Source organism: Carassius auratus, chromosome 38 (genome assembly GCF_003368295.1).
Source record: "Carassius auratus strain Wakin chromosome 38, ASM336829v1, whole genome shotgun sequence".
Classification (NCBI taxonomy): Eukaryota; Metazoa; Chordata; class Actinopteri; order Cypriniformes; family Cyprinidae; genus Carassius; species Carassius auratus.
The window spans coordinates 13,160,564-13,176,256 of NC_039280.1; the positions used below are offsets into that span (position 1 = coordinate 13,160,564).

The window sequence follows — 15,693 nt, forward strand, 5'->3', positions numbered from 1 at the left end:
AGAGCCATCATGGGATGAGTCCGGTGTCATACACACCGTTCTCCATCTCGTTCTCTTTCTCCCTCACACACAGTCATCTTACACTCGAACCAGACTAAACTCCTCGTTTATGACTGCTCAAACCTCCTTACAGCCGACAAATTTCATTTTGCCCGGGCAAATCCTATTGCATATTATCCTGTACATTGCATTAGGCCCCTAATCTCTCCTTTCTCTTCCCTCGCTCCATACCTCCGTGGAAGAAAAAAAAGCGGCTCCTGATTAACCCACTTACGGCAGTAAATAAATGGCGTGCGTGGCTGTACGTGCCAGATTTAATTATGAGGAAAGAAATGAAAATGCATACAAAAACGACCAATCTAACAACAATTGTGTGCTTATGGAATTTATTTAGCTACACAAAAAAATGACCCACAAATCTGAATGAACGACCAAAGAACTGATTCAGAAAGAAATAACATGTTAAGACAAAAAAAGAAACTTGAACGCAATAACACTGTATAATAAAAAGATTACATCTATAAACAATTATCAAAATGCTAAATCATTACTCATCTTTATAGAAACGTTTTAACTGCGCCGAATGTCACATGAATCCCATATTGCTTTTGGTTTCCCATCTTTTCTTTGCTTCAAACCTAAAATGACAAAAAAAAAAAAATACAAATAAAAATATATTTAAAAAAATGCAGTGAAATCAGAGTCAGAATAATCTGTATTTTTAGAAGAAAAAAATTATAAAAGCAATATAAAGAAAAACTAATTGGGTAAACATGGTTGCATATAATTGCAGTCAATGCACAAACTGAATCTGAAAAGTATAATCGTAGATATAAGCTCACAATGGGCATTCAGAGACCCTCTAAAGGGACTGACTGACCAAAAAGATAAGCAGCATCTGCATACTCATTAGAAAGCTCAAGTGAATACATATGAGTTAACACACAGCAGCATGTCCAGGAAAGAGGGGACATCTAAAGTGTGAAATGCAGAGTGACTTAATGAAACTGCAGGGTGTCAGCACCAGTGACGAACAGAAGAAGAAAAAAAAAGCAGACAACAAACCCCCAAGCGATTTGCTTCCTCCTTTTTCGGGCTGCCTGGGAAGCCTCCGCTTCCTGTTTGGTGCGGGTAAAGTCACGGCAATCGGCGGCTTGTGCGATTTTCACGGCCAGCTATTGAGAAGGAGACAGAGACAAGCTCCATTAGCTGGAGAAAATCAGTCTGCCTGGCAAACCTCACCAGTGCTGCCTGTGCGTCAAGGTGATGCTCGAAGAAGGCATATCTCCATCACTGCGAGGATGGCAGCACGGACACACGCATGCTTGAGTTTCGTAAATCAAAAAGGAATTTGCGGTTCATAGATAGAAGTAGGACAGCCAACCCTCTGTTCCACCACTCAGCATGGATGTGCATAATTAATGTTATTATCTCATATACTTAATCTGTTCATCTAAAGAGGACCTTTAATTCGGAAAATTGCAGTGCACGCACTTAGGCCGGCAAAATGAATGGAGGAGGGCGAATGGCGCATGTCGACGGTATCAGTGAGGGGAAATGTGTGTGGTGTGGCTAGATTAATTCCAATAGCCAGAATGACACAGAGGGCTCAGGAAACAAAAGGAGAGTCCGGGCCTCTTCCATCACTCCTGGGATGGGTTTATTATTGGACCGCAAGAAACTTTGATAAACACTTGGACAAATTGCAAACCCCCTTTTTTTTTTTTTTTACCCACTGCTTTTCTCTTGCCTCCTTTTTTTTGGGAGGGGATATGAGGGTAATTCTTTAGAACAGTGAAATAACACAATCAGAGGGGAACACCAAAAAAAACTCAGTTCATAATGAGGAAATGTGCCACCATTTGTAAGCTGGAAAAAACCTGGAGAGAGCAAGAGAGTGGAAAAAAAATTGTTTCAATTATAATTAAGTGGGATAAACTTTATTAGAAAGACTGAAACTAAAATATCTCCTAATGCATGCTGGGATTAGGCAGGTCAGAGCGAGCAGGAAGGAGAAATTAAACTCTAAAGGCTTTTTATCGCCATATTTCAGGAACCAAGGGTGTAAAATGTTCTAATTTGGGATACATTAAAAGCCATAAAGGTCTTTCAAAAAGATTAATGGTACTTTGCTTGGATTTAAGATAAGGCCTTTAGCAGGCTGAGAGAGCGGGGTTCTGGCTGGGCCCTCGAGGCATTCATCTATACAGGCACTTGGAAGATTTGTAAAGGCGTCTGCATAACCTGAAGCTAACACACTATGACAGTTTTTTTAAATCCATGCCATTTTTTTCCAGGTTTTAAGAGCCATAAATCATGTTTTCTAGCAAGACAGCGGAGAGAGGGAAGTTATAATGGGTGATCATGCCCATGTTTAGCGCAGATCCACTCGCAGATAATTCACACCAGGGTGTTTTTGGAGAGGCGCGTTAAAGCAGAATCGGTGCTAAAGCGATCGCGAGCAAGAAAGCGTGCACAGATCACAAATAAGCTGTATATATAAATATGTCATGGACAAAAAGAAGTATTTTGAGACAACAGAACAGTTTTTTTTTTGGTTTGTTTGTTTGTTTTTTGCTGTCGTGAGGTTTAAATCTTGAGATTTATTTGCGTTTTCGACAAGGATTACCCACATGCACTCCGGCTTTAACCAAAATTTGCCCAACCACCAAAATAAGGCCCCCCTCACTCTTCCAGCCGGGACTCCCCGATTTCCACACATTACTATATTCAAGGAATTAAAGGTCTTTAATTTTTTTTATTTTAATCGGTCCGGTCTACTATCCCTGATTGTCTTTACCGGGGCTCAACATTAATGTCAAGCAAGTTACCTAGGAGACAGAGCAGATCAAAGAGACAAAAAAGGAAAAAAAAGCTCTCGAATGTCTGATTAATCAAGCCTTGCAAACAGCTTATTTCTTTTAGCCTGCATGCAAGTATGAAAATGAGATTGGGAGCGCAGTACATTGTGCAGATTTGTTCATTCTTATCAGAACAAAGCCGGCGGCAGCTTATTTCATGGATCACTGGCACTGTCATCAGTGTAGCGCAGAGCAGGTGACAGCACTTCTTTCTGTGGCAAGAACAAAATTAGCAAAAAGTCGGCACAAATTAGCCTCTCATATTTTCCGTAATATGACATTATTTTTCATTTACTTTTTTGATCCACTTTTCATGATTTTCCCTCCTTTTTCATCCTTATCCCCCCTCCTTTTCCCTCTCTTGTGACTTAGTGCCAAATCCTTTCACATCAAATGCGGGCACAGAGGAAAAATGCAGGGCAGGAAAAAAGGAATGAAAATCACAATCCAGAAAAGAAAAAAAAGTGGGCTGTGTGTGTGTGTGTGGGGGGTGGGGGGGTTAACATACACAACAAAAAGCGCTTGTGCTCTTTGTTCTAGGTAGTCCACTAAACCTTCCCATATTTCCGTAAGAATTACATTCAGTCCATTTCCATTGTCCTTCACCTCTCTACTCTCCTCTTTAAAGGTACTGTGTGCCATTTACACCGGTCCTCAGCAAAGCCTTATTCATTGCTGGGTTTATTTAGCGCCATTAATGACGTGACCTTTGAAAGGTTTGTGAAGGATGAATTCATTCTGCTCAGTCCTGTAACTGCAATGTGGGTCCACTAGGTGGGTTAAGTCAACAGTGATGCAGTGGTAATGTATAGTACATCAACGACTGCCACAGCAGACACTGTAAAGAAAAAACATGTAATATATACATTTACAATTCTAGTCTGTTGTCTGATTTCAATGCACTGTTCATTCCTTACAGCCATTTCATTTTTGACCCTTCCACAAATATATGAAAACAACAGTTCCAATCTATATGACTATAACATCTTGCAAACTCAGAGCAGACTTTAACCTGAAAAAAAAAGAGAGCTCCTTGCAGCGGTTTAAAATAGGTTTTAAATCAATTCTGAGCTTGCATTTTTAACCCTGGCCGTCTCATTCACACCCACTTACTGAAAAAGCACTGGTTGTAAACAATTAAAACTCCTACAGATGTATACTGTCTTATACAATAGTTGTTAAACATCACATTCACTCTGTAAAATAAATTAAACAAAATACACCTTACATAAGACTGGAATAAGTATCCAGTTGTGTGGTTTGTACTAACTAAATGGCACTAGCTATTATTTATATTTCCCTCTAGAAAATTCATGAGATGTTGATATGACTGATTGACTAATTAAAGTTAGGTTTAACAGATTTTCAACAATCTTTGTATTGTTACACTGTCGGGAGCACTAGTAAATTAACAATGTGCATTATTTCTCTGTCTTACCTGTACTAAGATTAGGGTTGCAAAAAGGTGGAAAATATCCCGTACATTTTGGAAAGTTGGAATTTTACCAGACATTTTCCACCCCTTTGCAACCCTAACCAAGATACACTTATTTATTTGTCTGCAAAAGTCTGCCGGATGAGGTAAAATGCATCATCTGGCGGAGTTCTGACAGCTCCAAGAAAGTGGTGAAAGCTACTTATAATCATCACTTATAATCTGATCGAACCCTTTGCATTGTGGGTGCTGAAAATGACCTTTTCTCGGTTTTCTCTAGCTATGTAGCACCAATTTACCAAATAAATACACAAATTAAAATTCCACGTGCATGAGAATATTACAGAATTATGTCAATATTGGTGCATTGTGAACACTTTTTATACATTACTGAGAATTAATTAAATATTCTCACATTCTTTGGCCTAATATTACCAATAAATCAATTACATTATTGTCATTTTGTTCTATCATGCCAAATGGGGTCAGTTTAAGCAGATAAACAGTAATAATCATGGCTTGCATAAAAACAATGGCAAGGGAAATCTCAAGAAAACCACTGCAGTGCCTGAATAAAACCGGCCACGCTCCCGTGACAATACCCTGTGTCATCTACACTAAAGCGGAGGAGACCAAATCCTCTCAACAAAAGTGACATATTGAGAGTCCTACATTTGATATCCTTGTATACAGTCAAAGATCCAGTTAACATAGCTTATCAGTCTCAAGGGGGTGGTGGGGGAAATAAGACAAGGAGTTCCTGTAATCTTGCCACCAACTTGACAAACAGCATTACAAGACATACAGAGAAGCAGCCTCTCTGAGGGGGATCTAGTTGGAAAAGCTCTCGGTATAATGCGCTTCTCTATGTTTCAGCCCCAATAATCTGATTCCAGATACATAAGACTGTCATCTTCAGGGAACAAGGGAGTGGAAAAAAAGTCTGAAAGTTCGCTGGCTTTGTGCGCATTTCATTATCTTCCCTTTTCTGAGCAGGCAAGGCTTATTAGCAAGCTTTGAACTCACTCTTACAATAATGTGCCATCAACAGTTTTATAAGCTAATTAGAAAAACAGTTTAATTAATGACTGACTGGAAATAAAATGGCAATCAGGAGAGAAAAAAAAAAGGAAACGAGGGTGCTAAGCTTCCACTACCACCAATTAAGGGCTAATTACAAACAAATTATATATGTGTTTTGCTGTGGGCTTTAATTCGGAAAAAAATGGCTTTAATTAAAAGAGAAAACATGCTAATTAATTAAACAGCACAAAAAATCTACATTGAAAAGTATGCTTTGTCTATCAAGTAATTAATGAAATACAATAATCCAAATGAGATTCCCCAGCATTTGATAAAAGCTTAGGACCCATTTCAAAACCCATTTCAAAATTAATGGGCAAAAATTTAATGTGAGTCATCTACAGATATAATAAAAGTTCATTCTGTGATAAATTGCTAATGCTCAAAGAAAATGGAACAAAGAGGAGAGTTTTTGCGAAGCAGTTTTCTTGTTGCCAGAGGGGCCCGCACAGGAGGAAAAGCCGGTCTAGTGTTCCTGTACAGATTGTGTGTTATAGACGGAGGAAAGGGCTAAAAATACCTAATCATAGGATTTCAAAATCAGAACAAAGATGTTAAGATGATTAATAATTGGCTGAAAAAAATAAAATACAGACATGCATTATGTTTAATGCAATGAGCCTTAGCAAGCCTGTACAAAAGCTGTCAAAGTAGTGCATTTTAATTGGATTGGATGAGTTTGACTTAACTGCTGTAATGGCACTTCAAACAGTATGACACTCCTGTAAAGAACAAACAAAGGCAAACTTTCAGAGAACCTTGTCATTAGGGATCTGTATGTTCGTAGTTACTGAGACATGCTGTATTTCAAAAGCATATTAGAACAAACCCCAGCTGATTGGTCAGAGATGAAGGCTGATAAAGGAAATGGCAATGCAACATATTTAATGGGTATACTAAGGCCAAAAAAAGTGAGCATCTTAGTCACATGCTGAACGGCATATATGCGCCCGTGTTCATGAACTCCCGCTCACTCCAACTATCTTTTTCGCCTCTCCAACAACTCCTTTTCAGACTGTGTCTTCCTCTTTTAATCATTTTCATATGGTCTGACTCCTGGAGAACTTGAAATGGACACAGTACCCCCCACCGCTGCAGACTAGAAAGTCTACGTTTTGAAGTGGTAATGCGGAGCTAATATTTGTGATCAGGGCAAAGAAAAACTGTAGGAAATAATAAAGTGTGACAGGCCTTTGTTTAGTCTTGCTTTAGTTCGTCTTTACCACTGAGACTTGTTATGAAATGTGCTTAGAAGGCTAAATGAAAGCCCTTAAAAAATAAGTTAGAGAAAGAAATGCATTCCCTACAAGCAGAAACGGTTCAAAATCAAAACATCAGAAAAAAAACATGAATCTAAAAGTCCATACATACATACATACACACATTATATATATAATATATATATAACTTAAACATCTGACTTATGGTTATTGCACTCTTTCTCCTGTATTAGGCTTTCTGTTGTCCCTAAAGCTAAAAGTGCAACCTGTATCTTATTATTGTTAGAGGATAGGCAGGGAAGAATTTGATAATTCTGTATTTCATTCTGATCAATTAAAAAGCTTTTACCTTTTAGGCAAATGTATAAAACACTTTGTGAAATAAAAACAAAAAGACTTAAACCTTCTACAGAATATCTGAATACTCTTTTATGAAAGGAAAATCTCAAAGGAACCTTTACTATCCACGTTTGTGTTTAAACACCCAGACAAAGATGAAAGCCCACATAGCACACACTTTTTAGGATAACTTGAAAGAAGGTTTTAACAAATTTGCTTTCATTTGCAGATTAAAGGAAATGGGCAAAATATTATCATATGATTAAAAAAAGCTACACAAGGTAGTAACTAATATTTCCTCTGCATGTTTCCAAACAGGAGTGTTTTTAATATAAAACATAAAAACTTTTGGGTTGAGAGAAAAGGGAAAAACATTTATCCCCAAAGATAAATGGCTTATGACCAATAAAATACTTTTAGCCCAGGCATAATTTATAAATATCACTTTCGAGGACACATTCAAGGGGTTCAAAAATATCACAAGACCTTTAGTATATCACTGTCTCATTGACATCTTAACACTTTAATTTAACGCTGTATTAGCATCTTAACACATTACAAAACATATAATATTTCATATATCAGTGGACACAAATATTATTAGAACCTTGAAATTGAAGCTTGCCACATTTGGGATTATTCAACTCTGTTAAGTTGTTTATTGCATTATTTCAAACAGCTATGTCTGCAACAACATTTATCCTGGGCAGAGTCTCTGTGGCCGCACGGAGCGCTGTGATAACAAATACTAGCCGGATTACAAATTAGGGCATAAAATGATTCACTAATATCCAAATTGCCCCCCAAGGACTCTTGAAACAGGTCAACATATTTCTCTGTTTATCTAGAGTTAGTCTTTCTGTCAAAGAAAATGCTGCATAATAGAAGGATGTGTTGTGATTACATCACTTCAATCCAAAAAAAAAAAAAAAAGAGCACAAAAAAGAGCTGCAGCCTAATGGCTAGCACACTGAGCTCTGATGTTCATATGGGTGATTATAATTCAAATCTGGCTTGCCGCATTTGCAGACAAAAATCCGACCTTTCTCTTTCAATCATGAGTAACTTAAAAACACTCAAAAAATCTTTTAAATAATAGTGTACAGGTAGCTACAGTGACACAAAAACATACAGCCATAATGTGTGGCTCCAAAAACAAATACTGCAACTCATGCACCTAAATCTGAAACCCTTCAAATTTCAGAAATGATCTTCCATATGTGCATCCTGTTCTATCATTGCACAACATAGAATGATGTTACCCAGAAACTTTGGATAAATAGAACACGCAAGTATCATCTTGGCATGTTCGCAGAAAAACTTTCATACCCACATCGCCCTGAGAGAAGCTGAATCAACATATAGAGCATTAGGGAGATGTCCAGCAGATGACAAATGCACATTACCTGGTGAAAACTGTAAATTACAGTCTTTAGAGGAGAACAAATAAAGCAGCTAACAGTGGCATTACTGCGCAGCGACTGCCAGTGTTCTGTCAGAGGCAGACTTCAGCTGTCTGGCTGAGCGAGAGATTCGAGACGGCTAAGTCTGCTCAAATCCACTGATGCTGTAAGAAGCTTTCTGTGACAGCATGGTCCTGGTAAGTCAATCAAAGACGAAAGCCAGGCAGTTTGTATTTGTGTTTTTACCTGTAAGTAATGCCAAACTAATAACGCAGCCTGCTATAATTACTATAGCAGTGTTATTTGATAAGAGGCACTAACCTTAAACATTTCAGCGCTGTCATTTGCAAGCATTTAGACAGCATGATGGCATCTCTGAAATTCTTTACCTGCTTTTGAAGTGTAGATAAACTCTCTGTAAAAGGGATGCTTAAATCTGCAATTCTTAACAAAAACAACAACAAAGGCTATGGCTGATATAGACGTCTGGCATCACAATGAAGCCCACGTCCTGATGAAATGTCTGCGACAATGGTTTCCAAAGAAACTGTTATTATGTCTCTGTCTACCTGGGAAAGAAAAAGATAAAACCACAAAGATACTCCAGAGATAAGCGTAAGTGGCATCTGTATGGATTACTGCGTAAAGACCCTCAAAAGAAAATTGCCTAAACCAAGGGCCTGTTGTTGGCATTACTGAGCTATTTAATGCTTGTTCCCATGGTGCTACGCTTGTTAGGAGCATGATTATCACCTTGCTTTGAACTGATTCAGATCAACTATCAACAGCATCACAATATGATTTCATTAGTGCGGAGTAAATGGTGTCATTTTGGAATTTACACCAAGAGAGACAGCTGTAATTGATTACGTAGGAAACTAATATTTGAGGTTAACACAATTAACACTGCTCCTCCCCATTAGATGGATGGTAGAGCTGTTTTGAAGCATGACCTAAGACTGTTTTATACACAATAAAACTATAAAATTAATCTTTACAGAAAATTAATTGTAGAAACTGAAAACACATTTTTAGCTTCAGCTGTAGTACGGCAATAAACCGTAAAAGAAAATAATTCTCACAAAAAGGATTTACAGAATGAGTCCTGCAAACCATTTAGTTAACCTAAATATAAAGTTAATAACAGAAGATTAATTAGTGCTTTATGCAGTATATCATAATGCAGTGGCATGATGAAATTAAGCTTGTTCATTGTTTGTATGCAGACTGATAGCTGCTATCCCTAAAATCCCAACAAGTGGATGCTGGACATAAGAAATATAAATGATATTCGCAAAAGAATTGTGTTTTCTTAGTATTCACCAAATGCCTAGTGAACTGGAAGCACATTCCCAAACCTTTTCTGTACTAAACTGTTTAAGGTTGACAGTGAACATCAATTCCATGCAGTAATGCTGAAATCAAAGCTTCGGCCGGAATTTAGCGGAATGCATTTCAGATTCCATTGAATCCAAGTTGCGAGGCTTAAAAATATCGCCCGCTATGATTGCCCCAACTTCAGAAAAGTTGAATGTCTTTTTAACTGCAATTACAGCTGTGCGAATGTTACATTTTCTGCCAAATTAGCAGCGAAGCGCTTGATCCTACGTACAATCCTAAAATGTGTCTTTTTAAAACTGCAGGCACTGTATTTAGGTATGAGCTCACTTCAAAGGTGTAAAACTGGCACCTTGAAAATGTTTTAGCGCCCGGGTTGAAAGCATTGTAGCCTTCATTAAAAGGCAGAACCGAAAGTTCTATAGACACTGCCGTACTTCAAACTGGGGGAGGGCTTTCCATTAACTTTAGTGTAAAAGGGTTGCAAGACTTTCTGCCCAAGTCGAGTTATGTGTGTGTGTGCGTGTGTGTGTTTGTAGCCTCTGTGTCTTTGCAGGCAAAATTGGCCGCAGACCCATTAGCTCAATTTGTCACAGCTGAAGCGCCCCCCGAGATGGCTTATCTGGGCAACATACCTCTCGAGTAGCAAGTCTGTCACTCAGTTCTTCCGCCTTCCCATAGTCCCCTTCAGCGATGGCACTCTCTATGCTCTTTTCCAGGCCTGACTGAAGATGAGAAGGAGGGAAATAAAATGAAGTGATTTTCAAAAGGGAAGAGAAGGATGAGAAGAAGAAGAAAAAAAAAATCAAAGAGTAACTTAAAAACTCCCCCAGGCATTCTTTTTAATATGATTGCCATTACAACAAATATGTAGATTTCCTCTCATAAATGAAAATCGTCGGTTGATTAAATATTAGGCAAAAAATCGGTCTAGCCACAGGAGGTTACCAAACATAAATGTTGGTCTTTAATGAGATATTTCCATCAAAGCAGCAGGACTGGTGAAGCAGAGCTCTCTGTCTGCTATTATGGATCTTCATCAGAGAAATCCCAAAACAAAGACACAACGTTCTCATATTTGACAAATTTCACCATTTCTAGACATGTCTGTTGCTCTTATAAATAAATAAAAGCTGTAAAAACCCAAACATACTACTGTACATACACGAAAAATAAATAACCTCCTGATGTAATTTATTTCTGAGCTGATGATTATTCCATACTATGATTTCAGAAATGGCCATATAATATTAATTCTGCTTAGGTAAACATTTCAGAGGGACTGTTCCAATCAGCCTCTCTCACAACTCTATTAAAATGTATTTTCACAGCATATGCTCAGCCTTTTAATAATGTTTAATCCAAAATAGATATAGCTTTTGAAAGTGAGGGAAAATGGGGAAGCTGTCTAATTTAATGTGACAACTGGATATATATAATAAAAACAATATTTGAACTCAATAACCCAATATTTTAACTTGCTAATGCAAAATTATTTGAGCTCAACATTAAACGATATGGACAATTGAATTAGCAGCGTTTTCCTACTTAAAACAAATTACATTTGCCAACATTCTGCTTACACGACAATTTACAAATTAAAAATAACGGCAAAAACTGTTTCGAGTTAATGCTGCAGAATGATAATATGCATTAGTGCAAAATTGGCGTGAAGTTACAAATGAATTAGTTCTGTTTACAAAGCTTCGCACTTAAAGAGACTTATTTATAGAAAATGTAATCGGGAAATTCCTGCATGACGAAATTAAATTATGAGCCAGTGTACAAAGTCAGCTTTCTTGAATCATTCTTCATTCTCTCACATATTCTGCTCTCATCTCACAAGGAACAACCTGAAGTCACATACTGTAAAAAGACTAACTGCTTTAAATGAAACTGAGCTGTGCTAGATCTAAACAAACCTTTGCACACATCATGAACAAACATCCATTGCTGCCAACGGCTATAGCTAGGTGTTGATAATGTGAATTTTGTTGAATCATGTCCGTTTACAAATTGGTTTTTATGCAGACATAGGAAGTAAAGCAAGCTTGCTTATGTGTCAGCACAATAAAAGCATACTGTATACTCACTGAAGGCATTTAATGCAAAGACACAAGGCTGATACCTCTACAAGGGTCACTTTTCCCTAATAATAATAAATTATATATATATATATATATATAGAGAGAGAGAGAGAGAGAGAGAGAGAGAGAGAGAGAGAGAGAGAAGTGGAAAATCTCATTACCCTCATATGTCCATATCCAGAATTACTTTGTTAATCAAAGCTATCATCAGACTGGAAAATTTTTTCAAGATTTCAAATAGTCAAAAGTTTCTCTAAAAGAGCAATCACTTATTAACAAAGATTATGTCTGCACTATATTCAATTTGGAAGCGCTCTGAAACAAAAAACCAATGCTACTGCAGACATTTTTTACAAAGTGTCAAATTCCTGGAGGCTGATATTGAATCACAATTTCTATGTGCGGGGTTCAAGAGTGGGTAATACAAAATACAGGTCCATTTACAGTGGACAAATATTTACTATATTGTTTATGCTGCTTTACAACATGTGATGCCCTTTCAGCATCTGAGTGGGAAAAATCTTAGTGTCATATTTGTTACAGAAGCTGTCCAGTGTATTTGATTTGCAAACGTTCCCTCCCTTTCACTGAATTACAGCATTACAGAAAGCTCTCGACTCCATTGTGCTGTGGCTTTCAACGGAGAAATCCACCTCATAAGAAATATTAAACACCAACCAGAACAGACAGTGCAGCTACATCCTCATGTCAAGATTAAGGTAATCTCATCATTAAATATAATATGATCTATTCTGTTATGCTCAGTGTCATGCGGAAGAAAAGACACCTCCTCACTCTGTCTTTCACATTTGATAGAGGAAACAATTACGAGCTACACATACAGTAGGCACAGAACAGAAAGGCAGTGGGATAAAAATGCTTTCAGCATCAGAGTTGAATTAGGACACCCACAGAGTGGTAGAGGAAGATGGCGGAGGAAATCACTGTTACCATGTGAGGAGGTCTGCTACAAGAGGGCGGCTTGAGTCTATCATTGATGCCAAAAATACTGTGTGAGCTCCTTCCAGTGCTCCTCCCGTTTCTCTTCAGGCTCCCTGAGCAAAGACACAGGATGACAAGTCATTCTGTTTATTATTATTATTCACTCCAGGACTAGGCATGTATACTTTGTGAGATTCAATTATTTCTGCACACATCCTTTTTTGCTATAAATGGTGGATTATGGAGCCATTCAGTACTTGGGAATTTATGGGCGTTCAGTGAAATAGGCAGGTTTTAAATATGAAGAATTTTATATTTGTTTCCCCTCCTTTGCCTCAAGGCTGGAATGATCTGAATGGAGTTTAGAAACTTAAGCATCACACAGCTGCCGATTTCATAAAGGGTTTGGGAAAAAAAACCCTGAACTACATACACGAAACAACTATGGATCACACACACTACCAGACTTTTTAAGTGGTTCCAAACACAACAAACTCACGCAGAAACATGCACCTTGTTGCTTGGAGATGTATAACATCAAAATCCCAAACATGTTTTATAATCTCCAATTGGAGAGAATCAAAGTCTGTGCTCATTATATGCTACATGATTTTCAGCTAACTCAATTATGCATTAAAGATCACATTGGATTTACTTTAGATATGTGAAAGTGCAATATTTCTTACATCAGTCAATGAACAAATATATTATATAAATATTTTGTTATATAAGTATCTCTGAATTTAAAATCATCATATAACAGTTCGGGCTACAATGTGAGAAGAGTTTCATGCCATGTTATTAATATGTATTCAGTACATATTCACATGTGTTAAGAACTTGTATTTAAGCTTGTTGTTAACACAGCGTCTCTCACAGTCTTTCTCGTGACCTGCTGAGAAATGTAGTGATGTTTTGATGCAATGGTCTATTATGGAAATCATCATTAACTGTCTTGGAGCAAACCATAATTGTCAATCATACCTTTTCTGCCCAGTGTCACAATTCTGTGTCCCACCTATTTGAGATGTTAAAACCAAAATATGTTAATATATTGAAAAAAAAAGTCATGGGCAAGCATTATTATATTTTTAAATTGTGTCATTCATCTCTGCAAGCAAGGGATCAGTTCTACTGCAGTCAATCCTACTAAACACACATGTTGTGGTGTTTAAGCAATGAGATTGCATAAGAAATTCCTTTCGAACTCAAATCAGCACAGCTGTATAAAGAGTTGTTATGTTTGCATTGAAAGGAATAAATAGGATATGGTTAACAACAGTAGAAATAATATAGAAGAACAGAACTAGTAGGTAATGAGAAGAAAACTTATTATAATGACCTTTCTTCTGGTGCCTTTTCCACTTTGTTTGCTGTTCCTTCATTCTCTGATAAAACTTTGCTCGCTGGAGCTCTTTGAACTTCTGCAACAATAAAAAAAACAATGCTTTTAAACAATGATACTTGCATAATGACATTAAAATAAATTCTGAATGAACCAAATGCAACTTGCTTTGTTTATACCGTAATGATTGTAACGGTCTACCAAGCAATTAGATAAATAATAAATCATTCGATCACTGCATGACCTGCACTGCACACATACTGCATAATTTGCATGCATAACTACAACAGATCCACATACTTGCCACTTATCCAAGGAAACTCCAAGAAGACAATCATTTCCAAATGCATCATTGTGCAGACCAGTTTTTGTGTTATTACATTCAACCTGTACACAAACTGAAAGTTGCTCTGTGTCTGACTGACGTGAGAGCTGCTCGCCTCGAGTGTTTTCTGCTGCTCTTTCATCATCCTCCTCATCCTCAGAGCTTAGGTCAGCCTCACTGAGACCCGGCGGCAGATGTCCACTGTACATATTAAATCTGACAAATCGCCAAAAACACGACTCTTGCAGATGTCCGCATTATTATCAGCCACAAAACGTTTAAAGCAAATATATTATTAAATGCGACTGGTGATTTAACAATATCATAATATATCAGAGAAGTACACCAACAGCTGCATGACGCTTACCGTTGCCTTCTGTATTTCCGCATTTTGAATATAGAGCTTCATTATTGGACCGGCGGAGGAGCAAAAGCTGTAACAAAAACGCTGATTGGCCACTTTGATCTCATTATGAAAGGCGATCCTCCCCCTTACAAAATAGTGGAGGCTGCAGTTCTGTGTAATATTTGTTAAATCGTCAATTTGTCCAGCTCTGTAATAATAATAACATTAATAATAAATAAACGGAATTATTATTATTATTATTATTATTATTATTATTATTATTATTATTATTATTATTATTATTATTATTATTATTATTATTATAGCTTAAACCTTATCTAAAAAGACAAATAGTGGGTGGATAAGTGTGCTTTTTAACCATGTTTTTTTGCCAAATTATTATAAATTATATCAAGTACTGGTCTATGTTAAACATTTATTCCTCTAAAACTTTGGAAGGCTTGTTGCTTTTGGTGATAAATTATTTAGCTTAACAAGCAAAAAAAAAAAAAAAAAACCTATGCCACACACTTTTTTCATTTGTGAAAAATAAATAAATGTGGCATCTACTGGCCTCAGTAAGGTATTCGACTAAAAATAACAACAAATAAAATATTTTTATGCAGTAGCAGGACTTTTTAATGTAGGAATGAGTAAACTTGTTCAAACATAGTTGCCAGTTCAGTTATATATATTATGTATAGGCTGTACTTTTTGTTTTACAAATGGCAAAAGTAAAACACAATTGCTCATGTTTTCCCGAGTGATAAGAATGCTCTTATATGAGCAATGTCTCCCAATTTATTCAGACAGCTGAGGGCATCACCACATTATCATTCAAATGATTAGCATGCTAATCTTGTTTAGCCTGTGGCATTGGCAGACGAAAAACACTGATGCTTAAATTGCTTATTTATATCAAATAACATCAGTTTTCTGTTTTGTTGCTAAATAGGGGTGGGCTTTGTG

The 15,693-nt window shown here is 37.0% G+C and overlaps 1 pseudogene; it reads right to left on the reverse strand.

Annotated features, from left to right (window-relative positions):
• Positions 1 to 369: 369 nt before the first annotated feature.
• On the reverse strand, positions 370 to 14,779 carry LOC113057134 (protein FAM204A-like; annotated as a pseudogene).
• Between the last annotated feature and the right edge of the window lie 914 nt (positions 14,780 to 15,693).